The 17197-nt window shown below is 36.6% G+C and overlaps 1 protein-coding gene across 9 annotated transcripts in view; it reads left to right on the top strand.

The window, feature by feature from the left end:
• LOC105215883 (sulfotransferase 1 family member D1) overlaps positions 1-17197 on the top strand; it is a 524336-nt gene that overhangs the window by 443457 nt on the left and 63682 nt on the right. Inside the window, exon 7 of one of the 9 annotated variants that reach the window (XM_054229137.1) lies at positions 14841-14851. The exons of the other annotated variants lie outside the window; for them this stretch is intronic. The gene's annotated coding sequence lies outside the window, so the exon portion shown is untranslated. Of the gene's footprint in view, positions 1-14840; positions 14852-17197 lie in introns of those variants that run through there. 9 annotated transcript variants of the gene reach the window in all.

Genomic DNA, 17197 nt, shown 5'->3' with positions numbered 1-17197 from the left:
TTTGTAAAAAAATCTGATTGTAGCATTGCTAGATTTCCATTTCTTATGTGAAATTTAGTGTTTCTGGCGTTTTTCGTTAGTGAGTTAACCCACTTTTAGTAATTTTCAACCTAACCTTTGTATGGGAGGGGGGCGTGGTTATTATCCTTAGTTATGGACTTTATGTGTTTTCGGTTTTCGCCATTTTGTGGGCGTGGCAGTGGTCCGATTTTGTTAATTTGTAAAAAATCATAAATAATCATCTTTTTTGAGCAAAAAAAATAAAAATCATAAATAATCATTATATTTGATTTTTATATTTTTTGCTCGAAATAAAACTCACTTTTGGATTACATGTTGTTATTAAGTTTTTTGGTACTATTTTTTCATGTCCTTTTAGAACATAGCTGAAGAATCAAATTTAAGATATGATTTTGCCACTGCCTAAATGAGTCAAAAATCATATCTCAGGAACTACTGGACCAATATTAATGAAATTTGGTCCATGATATTTTGATGCCATTCCAATATTTTCATGTCATTCTAAAGTATGTATGTGATTGGCGTTGCAACCGTTTAGCCGGTTATAGCCGGACATGGACATGAAAAAATAGTACCAAAAAACTTAATAACAAACATGTAATCCAAAAGTGAGTTTTATTTTGAGCAAAAAATATAAAAATCAAACATAATGATTATTTATGATTTTTATTTTTTTTGCTCAAAAATAATGAATATTTATGATTTCTATTTTTTTGCCCAAAAATTATGATTATTTTTGATTTTTTACAAATTACTCAAAATTAATCATTATCTGTGAAGAAAATCATAAAAATCTGTAATTAAAAAATCATTGTGGAAATGGATAGATCGTCCAAAAAGGAGTACAATGACATTATCCTTTTGTTTGTGTGGCGATTGTAAGTGATTGATTTTTTTACTTAAAAATGCAACGATAATCATTATTTACGGTCCCTGATTACTACATAAAATTTAACTACAAAAAATACGAATTCAATTTCAACAATATTTTCTACTTTTTTCTGCAACATCAATTCCCCAAAATGAAATAAAGAAGGATTTTTGTTTTATAATTTTCCTGAATAAAATAATCTATGGTGTATGGTAAAATATAGTTAGTGCAAAAATTAATTGCTCCCTAGATTTTATTAGTTCATACATGCAAACAAAAGAAGGACAGAAAGAATATTGGTTGTTTTTTTAGACCTATTACATAATACTGAGATACCACATATTATATTTGCCACTAGTGTGTCAGGTAGGCGTTCATATCTTTAATTGCTTTTTGATCCTTTTAGCCCTGACTATGACTGTATTCGGCAGCAAAATGCATTATCTGCATGTGTGTGCGTGTGTTTGTGTGTGCAGCAAATAAATTGTTGTACGACATTTGTGATAAGATGTTTTGATGTTATTTGAAGTACAATAAATCGAGAATTTCGATTTTAATCTTGTTTATAACAGGACATAATCGTAAATAAATTGAAAATGTAAAGCCTGGCAAATTAATTGAAATTGAAATTTTGATTAATAAACACACATAACATTCATACATAAGTACAAGTCAGCTTGTGTATAATAGTGCACCAGGCTGGAATGAGCATAGATTGGCTGGAATGGTGGGCATATACTCACTTATGTAATATAGAGGTGATGATTGCATTAATACTAAATGAGGCATGACATTTCTTGTGGAACTCTTCCGATTTTGTGCGTGTTCATTGAATTTAAACAATAAATTGATTTATGCAATTATTTTAATTTTATTATATTATACATTACATAATGTCTATGGATTCATGATCATGATGGACCTTTAGGATGTGTTACATTTAATATGTTCTAATAACACTGTTGTGGTCAATTTCAATACACTGATATGTTAACATATCCATCCATGCCAGATACAGTAGTATTTTGTAAAAAACGAGAATCACTGAGACAGTCCATTCTGTTTCGCTAATGCAAAAAACTACTGGAGCTATCACAAACGAACTGGAAAATTTCTGGATACCGTGTACGAGTTAACTCAAGGGTACCTTAAAGTGGTTGCCAGCTGGGCGTTGAGAAGTGGTCTGGCCGTCAACATAAGTAAAACCGAATTGGTATTACTTACTAAGAGTTATAAAATCCCATTCCCCCGTCCATTGGGGGCTCTCTGCTAACAGGTTGAACTACTTGGCTTCATCCTGGACAGGAAGTTGCTTTGAAAGTAAAAGAAAGAAAGAAGAGGGTAAGGAAGGCATCGGTTCCCTCACCAAAGGCGGTGGCTCTACGAAACCTTGGTTAAGCCAATACTGTTTTAATAACAAAAGCTGCTATTAGACTCAGGGAATCCGGGTAGGGTATTTCGAAATTCTCTAAAACTTTATCTGCACCCCGAAAATATCGAACATTGTGTCGCAGCGCCTATAATTTTCGGCTCGTGCTCAGTTCACTTCCCGAGGGACTTGTGGTCAGGACGAAGCCGATAGAAAAGAGCATCGGGTAGCATTTTCACGGATATATCGGAATGTGGGGGTAAGGTTGAAGGGGGAGTTGTTTATAAAATTACCAGCCCACTGTAGTATATTTCAAGTTAAGGCGTCTGCATCTCTACGCACCTAAGGTAGCGATAGATGAATTGCTCCATTCCATTCCGATAGCAGAGCCTAGCTATTTCACTGGATTAATGCTGATTAACAATTAAAACCTGCTCGGTTGCAAAATCCTATTGGCTCAAAGCGGAACCCAAGAGGTGGGCGGAACTACATTCAATGAAAACACTGCGGAATAGGTGGTTAGGAATACTGTCGGACACAAACTGACATAGCTATGTGGTCAAACGCGAGGTGGAAACACCACCTATATTTTTGGCGAACCCGGCGAGCTTGCCGGAATATACATTAGATTCAAATTTTTTTTTTTAATTTGTGATAGGCTCAAAGCGCTTTGGCGATACGTAAGGGTCTTCTTTCTTTCTATTCGGATATTTTGGAATCTGGATGAAATCAAATTAGAGGAGTACAAATTCAGTTATAAGAAATATTAAATTTTAAGCGTTTTTCATTAATATTTAAAAGGGAAATTAATTTAAACTGAAATGTTTTTGCTTCCAAAAGTCTACTGGAGTTGTTTTGTTAAGGGGAATATACTGAAAAAAAAGTTCATCTTACCTTTGTTGGAATCCATGGTATGTATTTTATTTGAAGCGAGTGATCGAATTAACATATTTTATATTCGAAAGTCTTTTTCGAAGTTGCCTATACATTAATGATATGTATAAGAAAGATTTAACAAAGTTATTATTAAATCGTGATATTCATACTTTTAATTAGAAAATTCACTTTACAGCACTTCAAAAACTATTTTCAACAATAACTCTAAGGCATTTCTTACCATCAATATTTAGTGAGTTTAAAGATAACATAATAACTTACTTCACCTATTACTTTTCCAAGTAAAAATTGAATGCATTGCGAATTCATAACGTGAAAGCGCGCTATTTCATTTCACTTTTTGTATTTAACGGTGAAAAAAGTAACTCAAATCCATATATGGGATTATTTAAAAACATATTTATTATGCTACATTCATCATGGCATGTGATCCGCATGCAAGAAATGACGTTGAGAAAATATATATTGAAATGATTACAAGATGCATTAAAAGGAAGTTGGCGAAAGCACGACCGATTTGAAATGTAGCGGTGGAGCAGTGATGGCGTGGATAGTGGTGGCGTATAAATCAAATGAATTAAGCCAAGGTAACTGGAGCAATAACATTAAAACCACAACTGCAAACTGCAAAACTGACTGCTACGTGCAAATAAAGCAAAAAAACCAAAAACACATACACAACAACGAAAACAAAACCAACAAACAGCCAATGCGCTTCACTGACTGTGACACCGCTAACCCCGGCAACAATGCAAGAATGCGAAGTACAGCGTGTAACAAACATACACAAATATATATATACATATATCTATATATATACATCTACATATATATATATATATAATATATCCTGGTGAGGATGCAAGGATGCTGCAGCTTAACTGAATTCTACTGAACTTGACTGAATTGTATTAAAACGAATACAAACAAACCAGAAAGCTGGCTATTATACATATAAACGTACGTGTATCCATAACTTCTTACACACACACCCCCACCCACATACATATAGACATTAGTACCGTATATATGTATAGTGTGTACACCAAAATCAAAGCCAAATTGAATCAAAGCGAAGGCAGCGCGGCAAGTTCACCAGCGACAACCGACCGCTAACAACCACAACAATATTGCACGCTTTCGACGACTCGGCGGGAGTAAAGTTGGAAATACTAGTAAGGAAAGAAGATTGAAGTTGGCTGTGGGTGGTTGGAAAGAGGTTGGGTGGGGTCGGTGCAATGTGGTAAATCAAATTTTACAACCTGTGACCTCGGTCGGTCGCTCGGTAACTGCTAATAAGATTTCGTGGTTGCTGGAGCACAGATTTGTTGTACAAGGAACGTAGTTGCGAATGAGCAGTGCATGCATAACGGTTGTGCACACAAACCACTCACTTCACTATACATGCATTCGTAAATACCATATATATGTATAAGGCGATGTACATATATGTATGCATTTATCCCGCGGTAATAATGCAATATTAAATACTGGATTATTTGAGATTTGACGTGGTAAAAATGACTTTCCAAAGGTTGATACTGCTATACATTAGGGTGTCCCTTAAATTTCGAAGTGTTTAATTTTTTATGCATACCTTCTTAAAAGTTTTGCTTTAGCATAATACTATTTAAAAAAAAAATATCAGCTCGTTTTATCAACGATAACTTGCGATTGAAACTTGTTCATACAAGAACCGCGCAACTGAGCGCTGCAACCTGTAGCGACGGGTTGCAATTGCCATTTCGTATTTATGTTTCAGGTCATTAGAGTGCAATTGTTTAATGCATAAAGATGTCGGTTGAATTACGAAATGATAAACAAAATATTTTCCTTATCGGTTTGCCTAAAATCGACAAGAGAAGTAAAATTGATTGTCAGTGAAAGTGCAAATTTAGTGATTAGGGAGTGTATCATATATTGGGAAAAGGCAAGAATTCCCACAAAAGCATTTCCCAACTGCGTAAAGAAACTAATAGACCAATATCATTCATGGAGAGAACTGCAAAAAAATATCAAAAAACTCAAGTTACGTTTAAAAATCGTGAAAATGATTTTAAGAATAATCTTGATAACTTATTTGATATCGCACATGCTAATGCTTTTGAAGACAAACTATTTCTGATGAAACAACGGAAGCCAGGTCGACCAGGATGTCTTGGTGGTGTGGACAGAAAGTTAGCGGATATAGAAGAAGGAGCTAAACAAAGACAGATAGGAGAAGAGGATAGAAATGTCAGACATAGGGAGTTATTGGCAGTCCTATCAATTTCAACAGCCATTAATGTAATAAACTCAGATGATTTAGGGGAAGAAGAGATTTTGGATACACAAAACGCAGTACCAGAAGAGGCTCCATGCACTAAAAAAGAGGTCGAAAAAATATTGTAACACCTAAACTTGTTGCGACATTGGATCGATGTCAACTCAGCATAAGAGACTCTGTTTACATTCTTCATGCAGTCGTAGAGGCACTTGGTCTAAGTAGCGATGATTTCACCATCAACAAGTCCTCAATTCAGCGAATTCGTACTCAGCCTAGAAAATCCAGAGGAGAAGCAATATAAGCTGACTTTCAGAACAATATACCTGATGTAGTAACAGTTCATTGGGAGGGGAAACTTTTACCTGGGTTGGACGTGCGAAGTTCAAAAGAAGAACGTTTACCAATTATTGCTTCATTTGACAATAGAGAACAGCTTCTCGCAGTACCAAAACTAGACAGTTCTTCTGGTAAGGATCAATCCAATGCCGTTTCAATCGCTCTCCCCGATTGGAATCTTATTGAAAAAGTACAAATAATGTGCTGCGATACAACTGCTTCTAATACCGGCCGTTTCAGTGGAGCTTGTGTTTTTCTAGAGCAGATTTTAGAGAGAGAGTTGCTGCTATTTGCTTGTCGCCATCATATTTATGAGCTGGTCTTAAAATCTGTCTTTGAAATCAAACTGAAACAAGTAACTAATAGTCCTGACATTCCCTTCTTCAAAAAGTTTAGAGATAATTGGAAAAACATCGATTCTAATAATATTGAACTCTGCCTTGATTTCATACAGAATTATACTGTTGAGACTGATATTACGTCCTTGTTGATGTATTTTAAGGCAGAACTAGACAAATCTTTTGTAAGAGATGACTATCGGTCAGGGACCGGAAATAAGAGTTATTTTACAATTTTTAATAAAAAAAAATCATACATAAAGGAACATCGTAGAAAAGTTTTGATTACACCATCATGATTTTTAGGTGAACTATATGCGAAATATTGTATGATTTTTAAATTTTGATTTTTATATATTTAGATCAAAAATTAAAGTTATTTTTGATTTTCATATTTTTAGATGAAAAATAAAAGTTATTTTTGATTTTTATTTTTTTTAGATCAAAAATAAAAGTTATTTTTGATTTTTATTTTTTTTAGATCAAAAAATAAGAATTATTTTTGATTTTTATATTTTTAAATCAATAAAAAAAATCAATTCAAAATTTGTAACATAATATGTTTCTTAATCTCTGTTAAGCTTTAAAGTAAAACTAAGGTATACGGTTATAATAACAACAAAATGTTATGGACTTGAACTTGATAATGGATAGAACGCATATATTCATATATAAAAATTGGAATCATGCAGCATGTTGTAATACATACGGCATAAATAAATAAATAAAAATTTTGAATTGATTTTTATTATTGATTTAAAAATATAAAAATCAAAAATAATTCTTATTTTTTGATCTAAATATATAAAAATCAAAAATAATCCTTATTTTTGATCTAAATATATAAAAATCAAAAATAACTCTTATTTTTTGATAAAAGTCATAAGAGTTACGGTCCCTGCTATCGGGAATTGGTAGAGCTATGTGTAGTATTTTTGGGAGGAGATAAAGAACGTAAAATAAAAATCAGACCTCCAGGAGCTATGCACCAGGCCAGATGGATGTCAAGAGCAATATATTCACTGAAAATATGTTTACTGCAGTCTCAATTTCGTATGAACGCCAATGATAAAAAGGCTCTGCAAGATGTTTGTTTGTTTATTGTAACATTGTATGTTAAACCAAGGCTTCAATGCTCGGTGGCGACTAAAGCACCAAACCAAGATTTGTGCTTTTTGAAAGCATTGAAAGCGTATGAAAAAGTTGATGCAGCTATATCTAAAGCTTCCATAAGCAAGTTTAGTCAGCATTTATGGTACCTTTGTGAAGAAACTGTTAGTTTATCACTTTTTGATAATAAAGTTGATAATGAGACTAATGGAAAATCATTGCCAACTTAAACAGAGAGGAAAGTCCGAATATTGGAAAGCGCTACATTCCATCGACGCTAGAAATATCTAATACGTTGTTTGGTAAGTCTAATTTTTATAGATCGTATGTATATTATTTTTGTTATTTAAAATTTAATATATTTTTGTTTTGTTTCAGATAAAACTCGGGATGATTTTGTTTCTATGCGGAGCATCCATTTTTTTTCAAGATTTCAAATAGATGCAAGCTTTTTCCACGTCGAGGTAATTGCTTGGGAAGGTAATGCTGCTTTTCAGGATGCTTTACGAAAAGAAAGCCAGTTAAAAGTCGTAAATGACACTGCTGAAAGGGCCGTTAAATTAATGCAAGACTTTAACGGACTAATCACAGCCGAAGAAGAGCAAAAACAATTTTTATTACGATGTGTCCAGGAACATAGGCAGATTGTAAAAAAAATACCCTAAAAAGAAGTTATCCTGCTTAATTTTAAGGTTCTTTTAATAAATATTTGTCTAACCTAACTACTACTATTTATTTAATAGCGGGGGGGTTGGTCGGCACGAGTTGCACTCGTCGTCGAAAGATGAAAATTTATATTTGAGTATATATTTACATTTATAAAAAATATATAGGGTATGCGTTTTGAATTTCTAAAAAAAAAAAATTTCGTCATATAAGGGACACCCTAATATACATATATGCTTGTAGTTTTATGCATTAGGACACTCGATGACAGTTTACATTGAAGAAATATGATATGCGCAATATTTTTCGGCTATTACTTAAATTCAGCGCAATCAAGCGGGATTTAAACAATTCCCAATTCCTTTGGACTTCCTTAAGAGTATCAGGAACTATATATATGCTCTCTGATTCGACGAGTTAGTATTTCGCCAGGGTGTCATGAGGAGCCCAAAACTCAATGACCTACATACATAGTTGTTGGAATTGGTCAATTTGGTAATTCTTTGGTTATGTTAATTTTCATGGATTCCAGAGATTTGGATCTTACTAGGTTAGCTAAAGACAATCCCTTTGTGCAGTATTAAAACTCCTGTAGTTGAATATTTTGGCTTTTTCAAGTTCTGTCAATTCATCTGAATTTCTGCAGTGAGTGAGATGCAACTAACTCGTCGTCTTTCAAACAGCTTGGACCGGCTTCCGAAAAGATTTTAAACTTTACAGCGTGGACACAGATTATATAATGATCAGTAAAAACCTCTACATTTACCAAGCTGAGAGTGAAGTACTCATTAGAGACAAGCTATTCAGATTTAAAAATATAAATAATAGTTTGACACTGAAGTCACTCATTTAGTATCCGCAATGCGTAAGGAACTGGTCGCAGCATACGACGCAACAATGAGAAGAACGAAGTACCACAACAAACGACGCCCAGTATATTGGTGGAACGATGAAATTGCCACGCTGAGGAAGCTCTGTCACTCAGCTAGACGTCGCCTACAGCGCAACCGGGATAGAGATGTCGAATACAGCCTCAGAGAAGCATTTAAAACCAACAAGAAACTCCTGAAATCAGCCATTACTCGCAGTAAAAATTCTTGCTTTGAAAAGCTCTGCGAAGAAGCAAATATAGACCCATGGGGAACTGCTTATAAAACATGTATGTCAAAGTTTAAAAACAAGACACAGCAACCTAAAAGCGCAGCTTTTATGAGAAAAGTCGTCGAAACGTTATTTCCGAAGCACGAGCCGATTTTATACATTGAACGACAAAACGAAGCGGCCGAATCACCGCCCTTAATTACGGAAGAAGAAATATTGGTCATAACGAAAAAAATTAAGAGCTACAAAGCACCTGGGATAGACGGCATACCTAACAGGGCTCTAAAGGAAGCTATAACTTCAAGACCTGCCCTTTTTGTCAAAATGTATAACGCATGTATAAAAGAAGGGGTGTTCCCCGACCCTTGGAAAGTTCAGCGCTTGGTTCTACTTCCTAAACCGAAGAAACCACCAGAAGATCCTTCATCATATCGACCACTGTGCATGCTCGATACAATGGGAAATGTGTTCGAAAATATAATAAGAAACCGCTTGGATTCAGCAATCCAAAAAGCCGGCGGACTTTCAGAAACACAATACGGCTTTATAAAACAGAAGTCCAATATTGACGCATTGAAAGAAGTCGTCGACACAGCTAAATGTGCGGTAAGTGGCAAACGATGGAAAGGTGGGACAAAAAGATATTGCGCGCTGAATACCCTGGATGTGAAGAATGCTTTCAACTCAGCGAAATGGGCAAACAAAATAAAAGCCTTATATGATATACGCGCCCCCCAATACCTCATAAAAATAATAATGAGTTATTTTGAAAATAACTCGACACTGATATTCAACACGGACGAAGGCGCGAAGAGCTACTGTGTTACGGCCGGAGTACCGCAAGTATCGGTTTTAGGCCCCCTTTTATGGAATCTAATGTATGATGGGGTTCTGAAAATACAACAACCAAAAACTGTGAAATTAATCGCATATGCCGACGACCTTATAGTAGTAGCAGTGGCTAAGTACATAGCTGACCTCCGCATCAAATGCAATGAATGTATAAATGGTCTAAGACAATGGTTCTCTTCCATGAGTTTGCAACTGGCTGAGCACAAAACGGAAGTATTGCTCATAAGCACCAGAAAAATTGAAAAAAGAATAACCCTAACTACTGGGGATTGTGAGTACAGTTGAAGTATCTAGGGGGAATAATAGACTCTAAGCTTAAATTCAAGGAGCACTTGGCGTACACATCAAATAAAGCAAATAAGATTTATAACGCCCTATCAAGAATGATGGCAAATAAAGGCTGCGTGCGTTCCAGCCGGCGATTTCTAATTGCAAAAGCTATGAGATCCGTAATATTGTATGCGGTCCCAATATGGGCCTAGACGCTAGACCAATTTATGTGGTACATCGACTATCAGCAATAAGAGTAATAAGTGCTTTCAGAACTATATCCAGCGAAGCAGCTGAAGTATTGGCAAATATGCCGCCCATAGATATCCAGGGTGATGAATTCGCAAGATTAAGCGAACTATCAAAACCCACAGTATCAAAAAAGAGAGAAGAGAGAATTAAGAGTATAACAATGTGGCAGCAGCGGTGGCAAACCTCAACCAAAGGACGGTGGACTCACAGACTTATCCCTGACATCTAGTCATCGATAAATAGACAGCATGGGGACCTGAACTTTCATTTGACTCAAATATTAAGTGGACATGGGTGCCTTAGAAGCTATCTCCACAAATTCCATCACGACTGCCCTCGTTTTTTGAACGTAAGGGACAGGCTGAAAACTGCACTTGGGGGTAGTTTTACTTTGGAAAACTTGAGTGCATTTATGTGCCAGTCCCCTAATAAGTGGAAAGCTGTTAGCGAAACGGCAGCTTCAATTATGACAGAACTGAGACATGTACAACAGGTTAGGCGTCTGTCTGTCCGTGCCATAGAGGAGACCTAAATTTGGTTTGTCACTTCCACGAAGTAATACTTAATCCGGTGGTTCCGTGGGAGAGTCTTGAGTTGGGAGTAGGTTAGGTTTAGCGGATTAAAGTTCCGCACTCCGGATTTCGATGCTTCTCCTACTATAAAAAAAAAAAATTCTCACCAAACTAAAAAAAAACTCATAGTATTTCTACACTAATATGTGCCGTCAATTTATGACTCAAACTAGTGCATACTAACAATTTGATTTTACTCACTTGTTCATTGGAGAGAGCGAAAATAAATGTGAATGGTTCGGTATTACTGAGTTATTTTTGCATATGTGCAAAACGTGAGAATGTGGTTTCGTGCGCTAAATTGCTGTTCTGCTATTGTGTGTTTCTGAACGTGTTTTGATATTTATAATTTTCGATTAATAATTGTAAGCTATTATATTGTGTAAAATTAATAGCAAATATATTGATATATGTATATATGTATATGAAATATGAAATTTTCTTTACTTGATATACAATGAAGACTAACGAGGAGATAGTGGGGAAAATAGCTTCAGGTACTTATAAGCTCGACGAAACACGAAAGAGCAGAAGTCCTATATGGGGCTTGTTTTGTGACATAATAAAACATGACGGAAGTATTTTACTCGATTTGGTATGTTGTCGTAATTGCAAAACAGTTTATAAATGCCGTGGCATGCAGACTTCCAATCTGAGCAGACATAAATGCTTTACCTTGCATGCCTGTGAACTGTCTAAGCAGAAAGTAAGCGAGGATGATAGAAAATTAGCATTAGAAGCTTGTGCGGATTGGATAATTGAGGATTGTCGTCCGTTTTCTTCCGTGGAGGGTTCGGGATTTAGAAAGCTAGTAAAATTTTTTGTGGCTATTGGCACGAAATATGGGAAACATATAGATGTAGACGATTTACTTCCAGACCCAACAACCATTTCGCGCAACGTAGGAAAAAAAGCGAAAGAAAAAAGAAGAGATTTCATTTGAAGTAAGGAAATATGTAGAATCAGGACACGCATCTGCCACAATTGATTTGTGGAAAGATGACTTTGTTAAACGTGATTTTTTATGTGCCACACTTCATTTCGCGAAGGACTTCCAACTATGTGATATTGTACTTGTCATAAAGTCCATGGATTATACGCAAGTTACTGGCCTTAATATTAAGAGAAAGCTGCAGGATATATTTGTAGAGTTCGACATTAACACTTTAGAGAGCACAATATTCGTAACAGACAGAGGAAGTAATGTAAAAAAGGCATTGGAAAATAATAAGAGGCTTAATTGTTCAAGTCACCTTTTCTCCAATGTTTTAGAATCGAGTGTGGAGTCTACCGAAAAACTTAAAGAGATCATATTATCCTGCAAGAAACTTGTTAAATATTTAAAAAAATCGGGTATGCAACATATCCTGCAGACATCATTAAAACGCATTGCCCAACTCGATGGAATTCTCATTTTTTTATGCTAAAATCTATTACAAATAATTGGTTGAAAATCAATGAAATTTTGTCCAATAGTGCAGAAATGAATAGGCTGTCTAATTTAAATATATCGATTTTGAAATAATTTTCCAAACCTTCATTGTGCTAAGTAATTCCTGCAATTAACCTTCTTCTTCTTGACTGGCGTAGACACCGCTTACGCGGTTATAGCCGAGTCCAAAACAGCGCGCAACGTATCCCTTCTTCTGGCAGTTTGGCGCCAATTGGTTATACCAAGCGAAGCCAGGTCCCTCTCCACCTGGTCTTTCCATTGGAGTGGAGGTCTCCCTCTTCCTCGGCTTCCACCAGCGGGTACTGCATCGAATACTTTCAGAGCTGGAGCACTTTCATCCATTCGAACAACATGACCTAGCCAGCGTAGCCGCTGTTTTTTTATTCGCTGGACTATGTCTATGTCGTCGAATAACACATACAGCTCATCGTTCCATCGTCTGCGGTATTCGCCGTTGCCAATGTTTAAGGGACCATAAATCTTCCGCAAAACCTTTCTCTCGAAAACTCCTAATGCCGTCTCATCGGATGTTGACATCGTCCACGCTTCTGCACCGTAAAATAGGACGGGAATGATAAGCGACTTGTAGAGTTTGGTTTTTGTTCGTCGAGAGAGGACTTTACTTTTCAATTGCCTACTTAGTCCATAGTAGCACCTGTTGGCAAGAGTGATTCTGCGTTGGATTTCCAGGCTGACATTGTTATTGCTGTTAATGCTGGTTCCCAGGTAGACGAAATTATCTACGACCTCGAAGTTATGACTGTCAACAGTGACGTGGGAGCCAAGACGCGAATGCGCTGACTGTTTGTTTGATGACAGGAGATATTTCGTCTTGTCCTCGTTCACCACCAGACCCATACGCTTCGCTTCCTTATCCAGTCTGGAAAAAGCAGAACCAACGGCGCGGGTGTTGTTTCCAATGATATCGATATCATCGGCGTACGCCAGTAGCTGTACACTCTTATAGAAGATTGTACCTTCTCTATTTAGCTCTGCAGCTCGTATTATTTTCTCCAGCATCAGGTTAAAGAAATCACACGAGAGTGAGTCACCATGTCTGAAACTTCGTTTGGTATCGAACGGCTCGGAGAGGTCCTTCCCGATCCTGACGGAGCTTTTGGTGTTGCTCAACTTCAGCTTACACAGCCGTATTAGTTTTGCGGGGATACCAAATTCAGACATCGCGGCATAAAGGCAGCTCCTTTTCGTGCTGTCGAAAGCAGCGAAAGTCGACAAAGAGATGGATCCTATTTTCACGGGTCTTCTCCAAAATTTGGCGCATGGTGAATATCTGGTCTGTTGTTGATTTTCCAGGTCTAAATCCACACTGATAAGGTCCAATCAGTTTGTTGACGGTGGGCTTTAGTCTTTCACACAATACGCTCGACAGAACCTTATACGCGATGTTGAGGAGGCTTATCCCACGGTAATTGGCGCAAATTGTGCAGAGTAAACTGAGATTCCAATCGTCAGGCATGCTTTCTTCCGACCATATTCTGCAAAGAAGCTGATGCATGCACCTTATCAGCTCTTCGCCGCCGTATTTGAATAGCTCGGCCGGTAATCCATCGGCCCCCGCCGCTTTGTTGTTCTTCAAGGGGGTAATTGCTATTCGAATTTCTTCATGGTCGGGTAATGGAACATCTATTCCATCGTCGTCGATTGGGGAATCGGGTTCGCCATCTCCTGTTGTTGTGCTTTCACTGCCATTCAGCAGGCTGGAGAAATGTTCCTCCACAAACTCAGTATAATCTGGTCATCAATAACTAGATCACCTCTGGGGGTCCTACAGGAGTGTGCTCCGGTCTTGAAACCTTCAGTTAGTCGCCGGATCTTTTCGTAAAATTCAGCTGTTTTTTTTACTTTTCCGAAAACCAATGGTTTCGGTTGCAGCTGTACGTAAGGAGTTTGATATGCCGTCCCACAGCTCCCTTATACCGAGATGCTGATGAGTGCTCTCAGAGAGCAGGAGTGCAAGTCGAGTAGAAAATCGTTCGGTTGTCGGTTGTGATTGCAGCTTCTCGATGTCGAACCTTCCTTTTCTACACAGCGGGTGCGTATCTTAGCTGCTACAAGATAGTGGTCCGAGTCGATGTTGGGACCACGAAGCGTATGCACATCAAAAACACTGGAGACATGTCGTCCATCTATCACAACATGACCGATCTGGTTGCGAGTGATTCGATCCGGGGACAGCCAAGTAGCTTGATGGATTTTCTTATGCTGGAATCTAGTACTACAGACGACAATATTTCCTGCAATTAACCGCATAAAAGAAATATGCAAATTCGATGAAAATGAGTTCTGTCTTCAAATTAAAGATTTTGGAAGGTTTAGAGTGAACTTGGATTCCAAATTTGAACGCCTGGCACAAAGTGGCTTATTATTTACATCCACCGGCGTTGTGTCTCCAAGCAAGCCAATTAAAGGAAATGGAAATGTTTTGCAATGCTGAAATAGCAAGTGTCAATGGAGTATCGGAATCATGTACGCAAGAATCGTATACATCACAAAATTTACTACCACTAGAAGATAATTCATCTCCAATACATCAATTAACAGCTAATTCGAATAGCGAATATAGTTTCTTTTCCCCTAACATACATTTACGTGCGAGTAGCTCTTTAACAGAAGCTGAAAATGTTTCAGATGAAATACGTCGCTATTCTGCAGAAGATATAGAATTTTCTGAAAATTTTGATGTTATGCAGTGGTGGCTAAATAATAATAAACCTTATCCGAGGTTGTCCAAACTAGCGGAAAAAGTTTTAGCCATTCCTGCTAGCAGTGCAGCGTCAGTGAGAGTGTTTTCACTTCCAGCAACATTATTATTGAAAAGCGGAACAGAATAGCTCCAAAGACAGTGGACAGCATTCCTTTTGTAAATTCAATTTACAACAAACAATTATAAAATATTATCATAAACATAAACTTATTTGCTTTTTTATGTAACTTTGATTTAGAATTATTCGTTGTTTAAGTACAAGTGCATACATACATATATTTTAATATCAATAATGTGAATTCTATTAATTTAAGCTTTTCTTAAACAAGGATGATCTCATTTTGTTATTTATTCAAATATAAACCATTGAAAAAATTATTATCTAGTTGCATTTTTGGTTTAAATTTTTGTTGATGTACACATATGAACAAAAGTATTGTTGAACTCAAAAAAAAAACATCATGCTTACATCAAATTGAAACGACCTTCGTGCTGTGTATGAGAAGCGAAAGAAGTAACAAGAAAACTAAACGAAAAGACTCACGCCACTAAAGTCATTCAATTATACTATTGGTGTTTCTTGGTGCTGTGAGTTATTCCTGTTTAATTATTGACTCGTGAGAGAATTGAGCACTTCACTTCTTGTTCGTATCAAGAGAAACTGACTCATTATTCATACTCTCGCTTCGGGTGCTGTGCGTAAATGTGTTTTAGTGCATATTAGTGGACGATGTTTTTTACTTCTAGCCACTAATACTATTTTTTGTGTTACTCAACTAATGACTTAAAAAAGAGAATAATTGCAGTTCTCTGGTATGCACACTATTCTTATCATTTTCGTGCCTTTGATAGTTAGTATACAATCTATAAAAAACTTGCTGCACCTCTCTTTCAGAGTCTCCTAACATCTAAACTTCCGTCTCCGAATAGAATTCACATCACTTTTTTACAGAAAATTCACATTTCTTTAACCAAATTTTTGTACTCAAATATTTATTTCTTCGGCAAAGTGAACCCTTACTACAATAACTTGCACACACAAAATGAGATTGTTGTGTTCTTAAGTTTGGGGGTATATTCTGACTATTTTGGTAGTTGTTGATAACTTTCTATATCTTTTAAGACCCACTTCCAGTCCCAGATTATTGAACTTCCTCTGAGCTCGGGTTGTTGCTTCTTTAGTTTTTCTTTAGGGATGGTCCATCGCACCCAACGCTTGCCATCGGTGTAATTTAGATTAAAAATGGTTGGGGTCTCCAGGGATATAGTGTATCATCTACTCTATACCGAAGGGTTTGCCGGAAATACGATTTCGTTTTGAGGTAAGCTCATTATTTTTGTACTAGAATAGAATATGTGGTTTTGATATTTTTCCAAAAAGGGTGTGACACTGTCCACGTCAAGTCTTCTTAGTCTTAGTCTTTCAGTAGTACTTGGTCGACTTAAAATTCACTTGATTTATTATGGTGACTTAAGCACCACCTTTGCATGACTACCTTATATTTCTTAGCAAATTTTAAAAAAATTACTTACCTTCAAATGCTATCAGCATTGGTCGATTACATCAAATGAAATAGTGGTGCCACTCAAGTGAATGCCAAAGATCTTTTGCAACATTAATGCATTACTACGTTTCATAAGTAAAATTAACAGAATATTTTCAAAAGAATAATCTGATGTGCTTGAGGAAAGTTGTCAACATTCCTACTTTAATCATTTTGCAAATATTTAAGGACGGACAACTATACAAGACTGGCTGGCTGGCGTTAACGTGTGCAGACGCTTTTAGAGCAATGCCATGCCTAATTAATGTCACTCATGCGACACATGAATACGCTGAAGCTTTCAATAATACACGCACACACACTCCCAGAAGCAAGTGGCCTAAGCATTAAAAGAGAAAGCTAAGTACATGAGCGCAGCTAAATGAAATTGTGAAATGTGAAAGGCGGTGTGGGGGCGAAATGAAAAACGAGAAAATTGAAAATTCGAATGAAAGGAAACGGTTGGTTGGAAAATGTCGGCAATGAGCCGAAGGAAAAGGTATAAAGTGTGCACATTAATTAAAAACAAATTTCTTCCATAAAAATGCAGCAGA

This window comes from Zeugodacus cucurbitae, chromosome 4, assembly GCF_028554725.1.
Source record: "Zeugodacus cucurbitae isolate PBARC_wt_2022May chromosome 4, idZeuCucr1.2, whole genome shotgun sequence".
Lineage (NCBI taxonomy): Eukaryota > Metazoa > Arthropoda > Insecta > Diptera > Tephritidae > Zeugodacus > Zeugodacus cucurbitae.
This window is presented reverse-complemented; position numbering and strand designations above follow the sequence as displayed.